Here is a 6149-nt window from a genome sequence, read left to right on the forward strand (position 1 = left end):
TGATTCAGTAGGAGATATTTTGTTGCACCATCACTATGAGCTAAAATTATTTAGAAACAAAGAATCCAACCCCTTAATTCAGGTCATTTTTGCAATGTCAAAGGCTCTCACACACAAATAGACAAAGGTAAGCAATGAAAGGGCATAATCTGAAACAACCAATTTTGCCAGTACTGCTTTTCCATATGTCCACTACTGGATTTAACCAACTGATATCTAACATGGCTCAATTTGTTGGCATGTAATCATTCTCAAGGAGACCTTTCTTATGGCATATTTGGCGAAGATATATGAGAAAGTCTTATTAGTGGTCCCAACCAGGTATAGAAAGAAGCTAGTCTGGCCACGTCTTTGCTTGAGAGGACATTGGACTGGATGACCCTTTTACTCCCTTCCAACTCTAAGAATCTGTGCTTCAATCATAGAATCATAGAGTTGGAAGAGACCTCATGGGCCATCCAGTCCAACACCCTACCAAGAAGCAGGAAAATTGCATTCAAAGCACCCCCGACAGATGGCATTCCAGCATCTGCTTAAAAGTCTCCAAAGAAGGAGCCTCCACCACCAATGAAGTCCTTCTCTTTCTGCTGGCAGGTGAAAATCCTTTTATTTAGACATGCTTTGTGCAATTAGCAGCTTTATTCTGGAAAGCCCTTTTAATTGATATTTCTCTACTTTTATTTTTTTAAACCAGTCATGGGCAAACTAAGGCCCATGGACCAGACACAGCCCTCTGGGCGCTTATGTCCGACCCTCAAAATTTCACCTGCCGTCTAAGCATAAGGATGTGGTCCTTATGCCAAAAAGTCAAGGGAGGAAGGCATACAGTGGCTGGGAGTCCTCTGCAGTGTTCTCAGTCACCGTCTTCCTTAGGCCCTTCTCCCAGCATCAGAACGAGGTGTGTCTCCCCCCCCCCCCACAATGCCAGGAGAAGCCCCCAGACCAAGAGGCAGCCCCATCCTTATGCTAGAAGAAAAGCCTGAGGGCAATCCGCCCCTGACCCTGCCCAGCCCCACCCTGTTTTGAACTCACTCCGTCCCAGTTCCACCTCTTCCATGGCCTGCCCCATCCGCAGCCCCACCTCCCCCTGGGCCTGGCCCTCCTTACAATGTGGCCTCAGGGCAAAAAGATTTACCCATACTTGCTTTAAACTGTTTTCTAATATAATTTTAATCCTTTTTGGTATTACAGTTGGTGCTTAGCTGTGTTTTGTTTTTACTCTTGTTGTGAACTACCTCAGTTGCCATGTTTGCAGGAAAGAAGATATACAAATAAATAAATGATAAAAGTTACTGGCCACTAGGCATACTGGCTAGGGGATTCTGGGAGCTATAGTCCAAAAGATGTGATTTCATCATTAATTTACTTTCCAGGTGTAAACTGGAATATATCTATCTTCTGCTTATCTAGTGACTTCGTGGAGATCTGTGAGGTGACCTCACTTCTCTTTCCCCGACTGCAGAGCTGCAGCAGGGACAGCCCCTTACCGGTTGTTTCCTTCCTTCTCACAGAAGCAAATGGTCATGGAAGAGCCTTTGAGGTTGATACATATTGTTGGAATGGGTTGAATATTGTGCAAGGAGGTAGTGAACAACTCCTTGCACAACTTTTTTTTAAAAGAAAGAAACGTGCATACATAACTCTGAGTTATGTGTCTGTATTTTACCAAAAGCATTCCAGATGTTATGTAATTTAGGCTTCTTTTTGTAACTCATTCCTTTTGCAACTCACTTTTTATTATTGCACTTGTAACAACTCCCAGGATTGATCCATTGATTTAATGGTGCAATATAAAAGAGCTCAAAGGAATGTTTATTCTCATTGCAGTAAGTGAGTCCTGCCTCATTACACCCTAGATCTGAGCTCACATTATTAGTGACTTGCCAGCAACTTCAGGCTATCAAGTTAATAACACCATTGGAATAAATAGGTATTATTCCTTTATAAAAGTGCTGGCTTTATCTTGTATCTATGGTGGAAAAAAGAAAGAACGCCTCCACTATTTATGTGTGTAGACATTTAAGTCAATATTTTTGTCACTGTGGCCGTATTTCTTTTACCTGTTGTATAGTCAACCCTTGCTATTTATTTATTTATTTATTTATTTACAGTATTTATATTCCGCCCTTCTCACCCCGAAGGGGACTCAGGGCGGATCACATTACACATATAAGGCAAACATTCAATGCCTTAACATAGAATAGAGATAGAGACAAACACAGCTCCGAGCTGGCCTCGAACTCATGACCTCTTGGTCAGAGTGATTTGTTGAAGCTGGCAGCTGGGACACATGTGGTCAAGCAACAGCTGATTGTGAATAAAACTGAACTGGAGTTTGCAGCAATTGAAAGCAGCTGAATACAAAGGAGAAAGCAGAAAAAGAACAGAGTACATTTTAAATGAAGCTAAAAATGGTTGAATACTCTTTCAATTTTGATTCTCATGTTTTTATCTCTATTGTTTTACATTGTAGGCTGAATGGTGCAGAAAAGATTATTAAAATAACATAGGCAATGACCAGCACTCCAAGCAGGAGCCTGTGAAGCTGATATAACAGTGTAGCCAATGGATTAAAAAAAATGGTCCTCACTAAACTCACACAGTCCATATGTTTCATTATGTGAAATTTCCAAACACTTTTCAAAACATGACTGCACATGGAGTGCATTGCAGTAATCCACTGTAGAGGAGATAAGGAAGATGCCAGACTATTCAGATCTGCCTTTTCCAGGACAAAGCACAGTTTGTTATGCTCCAGAGCCAGGAACAGCATCAGCACATGGCATATGCAGCTAAGTACAAGGGTCTACTGTGTCAATGCTGCTGGGACCAGCAACTGCCAGAACAATTCTTGCTGCTTCAGCAGCTGACCATATGCCTTCCCATGGTGGTCAAAAGAAATGAGGGCAACTCAAAAGCACCCCACTCCTGTCTTAATTTATCATTGCTCAAAAGCAATATGAAATAAAGCAGAGGATAGCACTCATTAAGTTAAGAAAACTATGCCATGCCATCTGCTGCATCCTTTACCATAAATAAAGTTAATGCTAGGGCAGTAACAAAATAACTTGTGTAGAGCCTGAAGACTACACCCAGATCCAGATTAGAATGCATTAATGTCCCCAATTTCATAACCATGATGTCAATGTAGCAAATCCAAGGGTGCATCTGCATGATTCCATAGTATTGAGCCATGGCAGTCCCATGATTCCATAGTATTGAGCCATGGCAGTTAAAGTGGTGTCAAACAGCATTAATTCTGTAGTATAGATCTACTTCCCAGAGGTCTCTCTCCCTCTCAAAGAGTACTCTCCAGAGTTCTGCTTGGTGTCAAACCTGCAGACAAACTTCAATAGCATTCCAGGTCACAGCCACACCAAATATGAATCCAGAAAATGCCAACTCCATTTTTACATTTTACACAAGAACTCACACTATTGATTTTTATTTAGAAATCTGGGTCAATTTGGTAGCCTGTAGATTCTGGACATTGAATCTGGGAAGTGTGCATAAGATGAACATGTCTAAGTAAATGAATAATCACAGGAAGTTGTTATGGATGTCATCCAATGCTATTCCAAAATGCACCAGTATATGTGCATTCATACTCCTGGAAAGATATTCTAGGTATGAAAGCAGACTATGTTTTGGAATGTATTTTTCTTAGAAAATGTGGATTTACACATCAATCAACTGACCACAGTCCATAGAATCAAAGAAGAGAAAGAACAGGTTAGCAAATATTTTCAAACCAGCTGTGCTAATTGCAAAACAGTGTCGTAAAATCCAGGGTTTGTTTCATACAAAAGGAAATCTTAAAACAAACTGCAAGTTCAAAGAAAGCTTGAGAATGCTTGTTTCATGTGGACACAATGAAAGGAATACGTGCATGTAGTATAATTATTGAGTCTCTGTATCTAATGAATGCGTCTGTGATCACATATAAATAACAAGTCCTGCAAGATTCTGAGTACCTCTAAAGAAATATGGGGCATAGAATTTTCTGCCTTATCCAGTGCCTAGAAATGTTACTCTTTTAAACTTCAAATCCCAGAATCTTCCAGACATCATGCTTGGCTTTGAGGACTTATAGACCAAAAAGAGACTCACACTATATCAAGAGCAAGTGGAACTTGGAAATCTACAGCAATCTAGTAAATGCAGTAGCTACTTCTGGATTTTCTATGCTTTATTCCTCTTGTGATGTTCCTTTGTCTATTACTTTTCTCTTTCTCATTTTACCATTTTAGCTGGGACAGGCCACTTGAGACTTTCTTGCATGATGCCTCTATTCTGTGCCATTCACATGATCAAAGATAGTGGAAACATGGCGACGCTCATAATAACACTGCTGCAAGCATCATGCAACTGCAATGCGAGATCTTGTGACTATACTTCTGGGTGAGCAGTGTTGTGCGCTTCTCCATTTTTAAAAATTATTTTTAAATAAATGTTGTAATTCTGCAAAGTGGAAGGAATTGATACAAATACAATATTTCTTTTACAGTAAATTCAGAGTGGGACAGAAGGACAATCCCTGGGATCATTGCACCTGTGGCACACTAAGAGGCTATTGACTCTTTTTTTCCCATCAGTAGCAGGGGACAGCTTTGTCATAGGGAGGTAGAAGACCAGCAACAGGACGGCATACCGGTAGCATTCTGCTTCTCTGCCAGTTTTCCACCTCCATGCAATAAAATCCTCAGTCAGAGACTCAATCATATATTGCTTGCATTTTGTCCAAGGAAGTATGACTGTCTGTCAGTGCCGTAGGTATTATGGATGGAGATGCGGACATTGCCCCAGATAAGAATTCTCTATCACACACATACAGCTATATTTTGAGATCTGTGATGACTTTAGGTGATAGTTGTGGATAGGTGGTAGCATTGTATCATTTACTATGAATGGGGAATACATCAATTACTGAAGCAGTTCAGAAACTGAATGTCCACTCCTTCTCTCTCATTCCTCCTGAGCAAGTTATGTAAAAGACATTTGGGCTGTAATTCACTGCTAGACTCCTAAATCCCTCACTTTAAAAAAACATTTCCAAAGGAGAAGAAAAACAGCAGGAAGTGTAAATAAAGACAGGAGAGGATTTCGGGGCCACATTTTTAAGACTATCAGTCCCAAGTGATTGAATATATTTATGTTGGTTTTTGCCTTGTGAGTGAGCTACTACCCTTGTGAAACATGGTGGTTTTATTTCTGCTTTAACAACCCTGACAAATGCACATAAAACTATGATGGCTAAATATGTGAGATTTACCCTGCAGAACTCAAGCAATGGGAACTTGATAGATATCGACACAACCATTCATTTGCTCTTCACTCTTTCACTATTTTTAATATCCTGGATTATTTTTAATTATTATTATCGACTGAGCCTTTTGAAGAATTGCTGAGTGGTGGTGACCCGCTGGGCGGAGGTGGAATTAAGAGTCAGCAGCATTTTTAATGCCTTCATCCGTTTGGTATGTTCCTTCCTTTCACCCTAATAGCTGGGAAGTTCACACCCTTCTCTCACATTCCTCTTGAGCAAGTTGTGTCAAGGAAAACGGGGGAAGAGGAAGTTATCTCTCTTATCCTTGGAGAGGAAAGTCTTAATTAGCTTTCAAGGGAGACTCTTGTTTTAACGACAATGACAACCAAACCCCACAGCCCTTCCTTTGTTAATTTCAAGTCTGCTCATGTACAGTTAAAACCATTTTTAAAGAATCATTGCTCTCAAGGGTAATTTGGACAAAGACAGTTTCATAGCTGAAATTTCCTTTCCACAGCAGCAATAATAAATCTATTTGAATTAAAAGATACATTACAACCCCGTATCTGCAGGGTTACATTCCTGGACTTCACGTGGATGCAAGCAAGCCCTACTGAAGTGAGGAACATTAGCCCAGGAATACCATCATATCAATCTGGAGGACATAGAAAATGCCTATTGAGGACATATTTGGTTGGACATGGATAAATGAAAGCATGGATAAGGAGGTTGTACTGTATGTAAAAGAGCCCATGTGCTGCACAAACATTCCTACACACAAATTCTAAACTTGTTCTCCTCACCACCAAGACAAAGTACTTCCTTGAAACAGAGGCATGCATGAAAGTTACAAGGGGAATCATAAACTGGAAATTCACATAGA

General features: G+C 40.3%; 1 long non-coding RNA gene across 1 annotated transcript; it reads left to right on the plus strand.

Annotated features, from left to right (window-relative positions):
• Window positions 1-3743: 3743 nt before the first annotated feature.
• LOC134296745 (uncharacterized) lies at window positions 3744-4718 on the plus strand. The gene is made up of 2 exons (XR_010003588.1): window positions 3744-4401; window positions 4508-4718. It is a non-coding gene; the product is annotated as an uncharacterized LOC134296745 (long non-coding RNA).
• The last annotated feature ends 1431 nt before the right edge of the window (window positions 4719-6149 follow it).

Source organism: Anolis carolinensis, chromosome 2 (genome assembly GCF_035594765.1).
Source record: "Anolis carolinensis isolate JA03-04 chromosome 2, rAnoCar3.1.pri, whole genome shotgun sequence".
NCBI classification, from domain to species: Eukaryota; Metazoa; Chordata; class Lepidosauria; order Squamata; family Dactyloidae; genus Anolis; species Anolis carolinensis.